A 12,168-nucleotide genomic window follows, 5' to 3' on the forward strand; every position below is an offset into this window, starting at 1 on the left:
CTCTGCAGGCATTGTATCACATCGCTACTCGTTGTTACGTAGCGCTAAGTCAAATTATATTTGGCGTGCTCAATCTAGTCAGCGAACACTCACGGGATACTCTGGAGAATTGCTGTAGTTGTGTTTATATACAACAAGTAGACACAGGCGGTGTTGCGTCAAGCCAATATATGCAAAAGTTGGATGATGTTTAAAATAACAAAATTTGAAAACATTAGAACTGTACTGTATGAAAATTAAAGTCAACCAAACTGTGTAGTAAAGATGGGGTAAAAGCAAGGGACGACGAGTGGTGAAGAGACTTACTAAAAAGGTCTGTTACATGCAGCAGAATCTATATATACATATACTCCATGATCGGCGTTACAGCAACGGCATGGTTGTGCGAAGTTAATCTAATTCCGGGTTTTGACCGCAAAGACATTTTCTTGACGCCAACAACAGTTTTAACTACCGACTTTTAATGAAGCCTTCGTGAATATTATGAAACTTTCTCGCCAAAGGTTCCTGTCGGGAACTATTTACTTATTCGCATTTGGAGCTCGACAAATTGCAAAACTTCATCGGCACTGGTACTGGTAATTGGTCAGGAAATTTAACATCCCCATATTATATAACCATTCTCTTAACTTAGATCTAATACACGAACGTTTCTTGATTAAGTCATTGAACTCTCGTTCTATTTTTTCGCTATTGACATGTACTGAAATTAGTTATATTTCAAGTACTATCCACTACGATGAAATAAATTTATGTTTCTGATTACTAAGAAAAAAATACGTGAATGAAGTGTATATACAAAGATTCGAGGTTATCCTTAGTTGGATTATACATTTGTTCGTTGCAATTTATTAAATGACTTACTATAGAAATGTAAGATTTTATAAAGATTTGTATGCACACAATTAAATTAGACACAGTTTTAACAAATAATTTGTTATCCCTAAAATAAGAAAAATATAATAACAAAGAATAAATTATAGAGACAAATTTTTTTAATAGGTATCTAAATGTTATTTTAATACAATTCGATTTAAAATAATAATTTACTTAATGTATAAGATCCAAAGATGAATAATAATTATTAATACAATTTTTCCTATCTAATAGAATATTATCTTACAAATTTTTTTTATGCAACAGAAAAAATGTTCCCTATCTTTTATCTATTATGCGCATAAATGAAAAAATGAGGGAGAGTCTTCATAGTGTATAAGTGGTTTTAAGTTTAAGTCTATAGTACAATGTGGGAAATTGTAAATCACATTGTGTGATATTTTTGAGTTAAGTGGTTATTGCTTTAGCATTGAAATTGTATTCAAGAAAAAAATGGTTAAAGAATAAAAAATTTAAAATAATTTCCTTATTTAAATGAACAAAAAATAATATATGAGTTCAAACTTCAATAAAAAAAAAATTATTTTTAAACGATTTAATATTGTATGCTAAATATGTTATATTTTCGGATAATAATCATTAATTTAATTTAAAGAAATTCAACATTATTTTTTTATATCGATTTCTTGAAAATTAATTTATTACACCAATACAATATAATATATTATACAAATAACAAACAAATTATGCATTCATATATGAGTACATAATGTATGTATTTCATTAGAATTTTTAAATAAACATGTTTTTGTGGAATGTTTTAAAATAACTATTAAATGTAAACTAAATCTATATTCTAGATTATATTTTATGTTCATATCAACTTTTAAATTTAAAAATCTGTATTTTTTAAATCGATTAGGTAGACCATTCACTGAACTCGTAGAAGAAAAAATAAATGTTATGCTTTCAGGAATAAATATTAAATTAGAAATAAATAAATATTAAGCCCGGTATATTTAGAATATTATGTTTAAACACATATTACAAAATATATAAAATTACATTTTTTCTGTTGTAGATTTAATTAGAAATTTAAATGTAAAATGTTCTTCTTTATCATATATCCAATCCCAATTATAAAATATATTATTAAATTTTTAGTATTATCTTATAAATTAAAACTAAAATAAATTATACTATGTATTTGTACAACTTTTACAGTTTTTAGTTATTTTGCTACTAGAGAAAGGTCATTTTTTATTTTTCACCAGTTTTCTCTGCAATCCACTTTCCGTGTGCGTATTATTTTTCAAGTCATTCTACAAACGAAACTACCAGTAAATAATTATTTATCTCTCTACAGTTATTATAGTCTTGCAGCAGCTCGTTTTTGTTTCTACCATACAATATCTAGACAACCTTAACATCCGGTGCATATGCGTGCCCGAGTTTCACTTTGTCGTATATAAAGACCTATATATATATATAAAATATAACGAGTGGGTTATATGAAGATGTTCTTTTCCACTATCTCTTTAACTCTTTCTCTCCTTCTATCGATCTTTGTTCCTTTAGAAAAATCACCAAAACTGTTATCTCAGTGTGCCTTCTCTTATATTGCTACCGGATCCCAAAGGTCTGTATGTAATCTAAACCGATTGGTAGAGCCCGTGCTTTTAGTATAATGTTCCAAAGATGTGTTTTGCTCCGGGAAACTAGATATAGCCTCGTGGGCCTTTTTTCTCGACCCATTAGTGCCGTTGAAGGTCGTTAAAGGGAAAAAGTACCCGATGTAGTGCTCTAAACAATGGGGTACTGTCGTAGTGGTCTGCCTATGCCAAACATGATGTGAAAATGGCATCAGAGGACAAAAGATTATGACATTAATAATGGTCGTGGGGTGTGGGTATTTGGCCAGGGGAAATGGACACTATTTCAGTAATGGACGTCGAGAGGACTCGGCGAGACACTTCAAAAGAAATTGCACACGCGATCAAAGTGAAGCTCGTCTGAGTCCAAAAGACATGTTGGGTTTTATTTATATAGCGGAGAGCATACAAACAAAAACGCCAAGTGTGTCGAACACTTAATTTTGCCGTTAAAATAATATTTAAAGTGAAATATCAAATGCCAGCACAACAACTGATAATTTTGAAAAATTTCATATTTTATATACAGTATAAAGATATAATATTTATTCTATGATTTAGAATTTTAATTATATTAGAAAATTCAAAATAATAAGTGTATAATTAACAATGTTTATGATATGTATTCATTAATTATAACATAATATTATAGATTCATTTTTAATTATTTATTTATAGTTATTCCCTGAAGATGTCTCTAGACCAAAACTAGTAGTTAAAATAAATATATAATAATGTTAAAATTTGTGAATTTTAATGTAAATTATACGCACTTATTATTTCCTAGTATTTTATGTACGAAACACTTAAACTAATGTTATAGGTATACCGAATTTTAATTGACATAACATTTTATAAATTATTATATTTGCTATCATATTATTATAATGTATTATATTTTATTTTCGTTATTTATAATAGCATTTAAAACAAGTTCTTTTTTTTAAAAATTATAATACAATAATAATATACTTAATATGCATTTATTCAAAAACATCAATAGAAATCAAGCCAGTAATTATCGGAAGTAAATTTAAAAGAAACGTCCGTGGGAAAAAAACTAACAAAGTGAAAAGTCAAATTTAAAATAGAACGAAATCTTGTATAATTTATATAATAATATTAAATTTAGTAACCAGTCTGCACAAATACCCAGCAATATTTGTGTAAATATTTATATTCAATAATTATATAAATCTAATCAATCATAAAACAAGGAAGGATAACGAATGGTAAAAACAAAATATTTTTCATTGTCATATACATATAAATTGATAAATACATTAATACATACTAGTAATCTATAAAAAAAATATATAAATATAATTAGGATGTTGTTAAACCATTTTATTATTCTCTATTAGTCTAATTATTAATACATGAACCTCGTATTATATAATTATCTAAAATATTAAAAATACACAACCTTTTTATTTTAACTTGATATTTTTTTTTGCATTTTTAATAATTAAATTTTTCTAATTTTTAAGTATATCACCACAAATCATCTACAAATTGTACAACTATGTGTTATAAAATCTAATAGTCTAAATCAACCATCTATCGCACTTACTCATTTCGATCGGTTGCGGCGGCGACACGCGCTCGCACACCCTGACATATCGCACACCCGCTCATACACATACAAGAGACTCACGCCGAGAGATTAATTTACTTCACGCCAGTCGTGTGACACCGATGGTATTATATGTTGTTTTATTAATTACCAGTATACAGTTACCGCCGTATTCGGGACGTGTCATAATATATTATATTCGTTATGTGCACGTGAAAAGTACGTGCTGCGCCGTTTCCTATAATATTACGGAGGTCTCACAAACTGCCGCATTATATCACTAGACGTATTATTATAATATTTTGATAAATATGTAATTTTTATACAGAGTCAGTATAAAGACTACAGAGTGATTAACCAAACATTCTCATCTAAGTGTTATTCTTTAATATTCTGCATTTATTGTTATATTATTCAAATTTCTGATTTTTCTTTTTACATTTTTAAGTATGATAAAATACAAAACGATTTTTTATTCTATAAAAAAGAAAACGTTCCGGTTTAATGTTAATTTTTTTTTTTGTAATGGTGATTCATTTAATTTTAAATTTAAATAATCATTAGTTTCTAATTATTTTTACTAACATTTTTATAATTTTTAAACATTTTATGTATGATAAATAATAGACTAAATTAAATTACCTATTTTTAATATTAAATGTATGCATGCATTACAAATAACTCTCATAATATCTTTCAAGCATAAAATCTATGATCAGTGGTCGGAGATACTATCTCTTCACTTTAAAAAATAGAATTTTCCACCCCATCACTATTATTTCATCTAAAATAACACCCAACCACTAAATAATTATAATTTAAACGTAAGCACATTGTAGTAATTTTTAAGAAATCGATTTAATTATTGGCAAATAGTACATTTTTTTTTTAAATTTTAAGTGGAGCGATGAATATATTAAGTTTATCATAATGTGTTGTAGATTTAGTTGTACATGATAAAATTACTAATTTTAAAAATATGGGGGTGGTTTTGGATAAAAAATGTAGATCAAATTTGTATAATATCTAAAGTATATATATATTTCTAATTATTAGAATATAATTGTAGTATTTTTTTTAAGAAATCGACATTATAAAAATTAATAATTTGTTAAGAGTTTAAAAATATATTTACCAATTTTTTAACGAAACTACCTCTAACTATTATTTACGGAATCGTTTTTTTTAATCATGGTCGTTTAAAAAAAAATGCAAGATCAAAATAACTATTTTTAATTTTTTTTTTATATATAATATACATATTTATTCTTTTCCTTTACTTGATTTCAAACTTAGCTAAATTGTTTATATAATATTATAGTGTATTTAAATTCATAAAACGAATTAATATATTATATTATAAAATAGTATACTTATCAAGTAATTTCATAATAATTATTGAAATTTTAACCCCACCCACTACTTATTTTGAGCCATTTTGACCATTGATCAATGAAAATATTATTAATTGTTCATAAAGTTTAATATTTTAGTTAATCTAATGAAAAATTATCTTTTCCAATTGAAAAAATAAAATTCTTCACATATCATAGTTTTTTTTTTATAAAAACACATCTTTAATGGTACACAATCTATGTATTTTAAAATAATATAATCTTCAAATAAACTTACAAATTCCAAATTGGATTGAAGTAAATACATAATTAAATTATATTACTATGGTCACGTGATTTGTAGATAACCATAATTGTAAATAAATACGTAGCCGTACATAAGTAGGACTTTGCTATTATTACTATTATTATTATCACTTCGAATGACATATTCTGTGTGCGTCAAATATTGAAATTTAAATGTAAATTGTATATTATATTCTATTATAATAATATTTTATTTATGGTTGAACGAAAGTCACACGCATCATAGGCCATTTATTCGTACGCGTCTAATCTACCGAGAAGATTTGGTGATAAAAATCACCTCCGATACGCATTCAGAGTATTATAATGTATTATCATATATATAATTAAATAAAGTATGTCATACACACAAAATTATTATTATATGAAAAGCGGTTGATAGTGAAGTTAGATATGAATAATTTACTCCAATTCCGTACTACGTACCTATACAGCAACAACAGACGTTTGGTTAAAAATAACACCACGTAAAATTATTTTCAAAATTATATAACTTTTAGGTACACAATAAAATATATTATTTGTTAAAAATGTACAAGCATATGTACGCATCGAGATCAAACGAAATTCATACTTGCCGAAATAATCTTACATAGAACGAATGAAATTTAATACATTTTGTATTAGCTCTACCGTACATTTTTTATTTTTTAGTTTCTTATAGTGTCTGTCAATAGAACACCCGCAATCCAATATATACAGTTGAATTGGACGAACTATTATATGTAATGCATTTACAGAATATCACAGGATGAAACTGGACAAGAACAAGATTTAGGGCTTATATATTGGACAATACAACACGATACTCTCAGACTATGACTAGTATGACTTATAGCTTTTTTGGTGGGTTGTGGACACTAAATCAAGTTTCCTAAAAGTAAAAATCGTCGTCACAGTTTTGATAAACGTTTATATAGGATTACAATAATATTTGGTTCCAAACGAGTATCATTCAGGTGATAATAATTTCCTAAGAAAGTCGTTGAAAAATGTATTTCGATTTTATAGCATTTGCATATTGGTTTTGAATTGTAAAAATTATTTCGAAAATAATAATTTAATCATCTTAACTCTGTTGATTTATTTTGAAGCCATAGTATAATTTTAATTTCGTAAATAATGTTTACCAAATCCTCATGTAACCTAATTTTTAAATAAGTATATTAAAAATCAATGATAAAATACTATAAATCCAATATATAATAAAACGATTAATTTCATGACCTACAAAGATTTAGATAGATATCTGGTGCACACTTCAAACGCAACTTTTGCCCTTTTTTTTATCGGTATTTGTATAATTTGGTTCATATTTTCATTACTTCATATTATTAAGATTGTTTTTTTTTATATAATTATATATTATAATATATAAAACACATTTCAGTAATAATACACACGGCGTATTAAATAGACAATTTTGGTACACTTAACATTATTACAATAAATATATTATTTATGATTTATTTATTATTTGTACGAAAAAATATTTTAAGTGTTTCTGATAACTACATAACAATTTTTACCGATAATTAGTCGTTTCAATAATAATTTTAAAGGTAAATATTAGTGTATAATATTAATCTGTTTATTATTAAAAATATTTTATTTATTTTTAATTTGATGGTTGATATCTAATTGATAAAATCTTACTACCATATTCATAAAAATGTTGATGAATTTTAATTTAATTAAATTTAAATTGTTTTTTTTTATAGTATATACTATAAAGCAATATATAAAGTTACGGATCGAATGTTGGTTGAGTTTCTTTAATACTACGTAATTAATCGAATAAAATATGTCAACATTTTTTGTGACGTGCAATATATCAACGATGACATACATTACTGAAATTACTTTTAGTTTTATGTTAAAGTACTACATTTTATCAGAAAACCATATTTACCTACAACCACATGTAAGTTAGAAACATTTAAGAATGTTTTAAGTAATTTCGCTTAAAATGAATTATACGAGTATTGGTAAAAGACTATAAATTACAATACGATTGTACTTGCCTCGAATATTGAATGAATTATTTTATTGTGAGAAAAAAATAAAAATTGTTTGCAATATAATTATATATTATTTCTTGTTAATGATAACTTTGGTATAATATCCCTTACTGTGGATTTACAGTCGCTTTGTCTAAAGCTGAAGTATACTACTTTTAGAAAAAGTTTTCGGCACAATTTCATCAGCGTTATTGAGTCACAACGGTAGCAGTAATACTACGGTAACAGCCTCCCAGGACACAATGAATCGCACCCCAAACAAGAAGGTTTCACCGTTCCCCTATTCCGCCGTTCTGCGACAAACACTATGGATTATGGTTAATTCCTTTCGTCGGGTTTGGCGCGTAATCAATCACATATTTTGCTTGGCGTCCGAAAGATTATTGTGCCCATTTTTGCACACGTTTCATCGAGACGCAACCGGCCGTAGCGACGTTATTTTCACGAAAAATATTTATCGATCGTATCGTGTACTATATTATTATTATTAATATTATACACTGACGGCATGAAACACTACACGAAAAGGGAAATGAGTGCAGTACAAGTTCTAGTGTCTTATTACGAAAATCGTAGGACAAACTTCGAAATTCACCTTCGCAAATAGTACGTGACAGTATAATGATTTTGTAATATTACAAAAAAAAGTAAATAAAGAAAAACCTTAACATTTTTAAAACTAGTTTTTAAACATTTGTATGATCAATATAACATGATATTTCAATAAATTGTTACTTATTTAAACAAACATACTATATGCTTAGTAATATTAAAATAAATACGTAAGTTCAATTTTAATTTGCCGCACGTGATAAACAGACAAAGCCGTTTTGAATTTATATTTTATACTATAGATTTTTAAAATAATAAATTACGATACAAATTATTTGTGTAAAAAAAACTTCCGGAAATAAATTCTGACAAAAGAATATTGTAATACAAAAACTGAGTTCTGTAATGGATTTTTCGTATTACTGACTTTTTATTAAACTTTACACGTATCTACCTATTATAATTTTAGTTATCGGAAAAACACCATCCACATGGCAACGGTAAGCCATTTAATATTGAAATTCATATATTTTTTTCATTTATTTCTTACAATTATTAATATGATTTTCGATTTTAGTTGTCACGTTATTATAATATATTAAAAATAAAAACAAATTCAAAATACGTAGTTTACGTATTAATATATTATATTATTATAATTGTATCATATTCTACCGTATCTTTGGATGTTTTTTGGTGGCTGATAAAACTTTACTTTTCAGAGGGGACTTAGTTTTTCTTTATATATATATATATGTAGGTGTAATAAAAAATTTTAGACACGATTCGGGATAAAATATAGCATGGCTGAGTTTTATAAAATACTGTTCATTGATGCCAATCGCATGTGGTACATATATATAAAGATAAAGAATTGGTTTTTTATGCTATCTTATAAAGAAACAAATCCAATTTGTGTCAAATGTATCTATGAATAAATAATATATATATATACTATTCGCGTGCACAAAAACAAATGGTAGGGATTTTCTCATTTACATAAATAAAAATGGCAAGACACGTGAAATAATATTATAATCAGAGTCTACGAATATTACGACTTTATTTTTTCTTGATTGTTATTAATCTATTACGGGATATCGTATTATCTATTTAAATTAGATTTATTAAAATAAGCAATTTATTTTATTAAACCTGGCGTACATTTACAAAATCAGCATAAAATATTGTCATTCTGACGATTTTTTTCAATATTATATTAATTCTGATCACGGTTGTCAAATTAGATAATTATAATTTTGTTACAATCGAAAGTTCATTATATTATGACTTTTTTATTTCATATAATATTTTGCTTAAATATGATGTATGCATTTTAATCGAAAAAAAAACTGTACAATTTATTTCAATGACATTGAATAAAATGTAATTTAGTCGTTGAAAAAAAACATTAACACATACGTAAATACAAATGGAAAAATGCATATCTTCGCCGCTGACTGTACTTAAAACCAATAAACGGTTGCGATATTACCTATATATATATATGTTATATATTGCGTTAAACTACTGTTAATCGATGACAAAAAAATAATGAGAAAACTACAGCTTATAATATTTTAATGTAGGTTTATACATAAATATATTTTTTAAATTTACGAACCTATATTATAATACACCCACCGTCGATTCACTCTTTGGACTAAAATATGCGGGCACGGTTTTTTCCCTTTTTTTAAATTGTATTCGTCAGGCTTATACGCGGAGACGAGAGAGAAAGAGCCCAGTAGTTCCCGCCTGCATATATCCGTCGTATGTGTATACCACGAGCGGGTTACGCGCTGTTGGCAGCGTTTTCGCGTATTTTAATGGTCGTTTTATGCTAATACGCGTGTACAGTGTGCTTAATCTTGGCGCGCTTGATGCGGGGCACCTCCCCGTGCCCGTCGGCAATATAATCCCGAGCCCTGCTGTAAAATCACGTGTGAATATGAATGTTTACCTACACAGATCCCAGACACAATATTACCGGAGGTTTTACGTAAATAGAAGAGTCGTTTACGTACTCGTGTTGTATGTGTATAATATAATAATAACGTGTATGCGTGTCGTATATATGTTATGCGCGCGCCAGAGACTTTGTAGCAGTGCAGCGTGAAACGTGCGTCGGCAAGTGGGTTTATTTTGCTCGTACTAAGGATTAAACGCTTTTCGGTATTTGGGAAGAGTAGTAGGAAAAGAGATATAGAGAGAAAAGGAAAAAAGAAAAAAAGACGCGTTAAAAAATGTAAAACAAAAAAAAACCACCGTCACTGACACCGACGCCGCCGTCTCGATAGGTGCATCATAACCAATAGATATAATGAACGGGAAGCCAAATAGTATGTTTAGATCAATCGGCTAAAAAATCCTATTGCGCAAAAATTGTAACCTATATTTTGAACCTGATAGTAATAATCCGATTGGACCAATTACTTATAATATGACGGTCTGCTGGTGCCTGCTCAGCAGCTAGTTAACGGCTTATATACCTACGCGACGGCACCGAGAAAATATACTGGTACGTAAATCCTAAGACGGAAACAGGTAGATATATATTATATTATATAATACACGCACGAGATCAATTAATCACGAGACGTCAACGCCCGGACCGTTCAGTCGATGAAATCGCGATATAATGTTATAAGGATTAATCGAGTTAAGTCTTACCACAAAATGAAAATACGCACGTGGGTGATACCAATATAAAACCAAAAATATAATTTTTTTAAATTTCTTAACAAAACAATTTTTTTTGTGATGCTTCAGTTTTATTATAATATTATAAATTTTTGTTTGAACAAAAAAAAAATAATTTTATCAAGAAAATTATTAGGATATAACCAGTTATTTTTAAATATAAAACCGAGTTATTATGAATGATTGAATATTACGAAAAAAAATTGTATTATTATTTTTATATTACCTAACATCGTTATTAACCTTCGAAAATTGTAAAAACTTATAACTATAATAAAGTAATAGGTAATAACTACATACATATCGTTATGATAATTTAACGTTACTTACGGTTACAGATGTCTGAAGTTAAATTATTCGACAACAAAACATCTGTAAATAATAAAAATTTATTTAAAACAAATAATAATCATAGTAAATCAATATTATGATGACATACAATATTTGGAAAGGTAATTATAATAAAATAATAGTTGTATAGGTGCTGAATAATTTTCGTTTTTTTTTTTTTTTTATCAAATTTGCATTTTGTTCGGTTTAAATCTCAAAATTGCATAGATTTTACTTTAGATTAATGGCGTTACGTGTATTATAGTAGGTACCTATTATTATACTTGGATAAAAATAAAAAAGACGAGTGTATAATACATCAAAAACTTTGAGGATCATGACATTATTTTTTTTTCCAATTTATAAAAGAAATACTTCGAAAAACTTTTAAACACAAAATTGTCATATGCTATTGAATAGTTTGAAGTAGATAATATATTTTAATTTTTTTATTCCAAAGTAACACGACGAAATCATTAGAATATTGATGGATCATTTTAGGTAAGCTTCAACGGAGAAAGACTGTAGCAGGAAGTGCCATATAATTTTGATTAATAACACGGTTGCCAACGCAAAAACCATCAAAATTATCTGGTGATGCTTTGTCTTAAAGTGCCATAAAAAAAACTTATTTCCACCAATTGTTCCGTTATACATACAAAAAAAATCTCTAAAAAAAAGTTTCAATTACGTTCATTAAAAGCTACTATAATTATGTATATATCGATGTAACTTATTTCTTTTTTTAGAGAGAGTGAAAAGTATAAAAAGAAGACTTATGATGTAATAATTATATTGAAGCTGAAAAATTAATATATATATATATACAGAGGTAT

General features: G+C 27.0%; 1 long non-coding RNA gene across 1 annotated transcript in view; it reads right to left on the reverse strand.

Moving 5' to 3' along the window:
• LOC132916921 (uncharacterized) overlaps positions 1-12,168 on the reverse strand; it is a 55,073-nt gene that overhangs the window by 24,730 nt on the left and 18,175 nt on the right. Inside the window, exon 2 of the long non-coding RNA XR_009660224.1 lies at positions 11,333-11,374. This is a non-coding gene — a long non-coding RNA (uncharacterized LOC132916921). The remainder of the gene's footprint in view (positions 1-11,332; positions 11,375-12,168) is intronic.

The sequence above is a fragment of the Rhopalosiphum padi genome, chromosome 1 (genome assembly GCF_020882245.1).
Source record: "Rhopalosiphum padi isolate XX-2018 chromosome 1, ASM2088224v1, whole genome shotgun sequence".
In the NCBI taxonomy this organism is placed as follows: domain Eukaryota; kingdom Metazoa; phylum Arthropoda; class Insecta; order Hemiptera; family Aphididae; genus Rhopalosiphum; species Rhopalosiphum padi.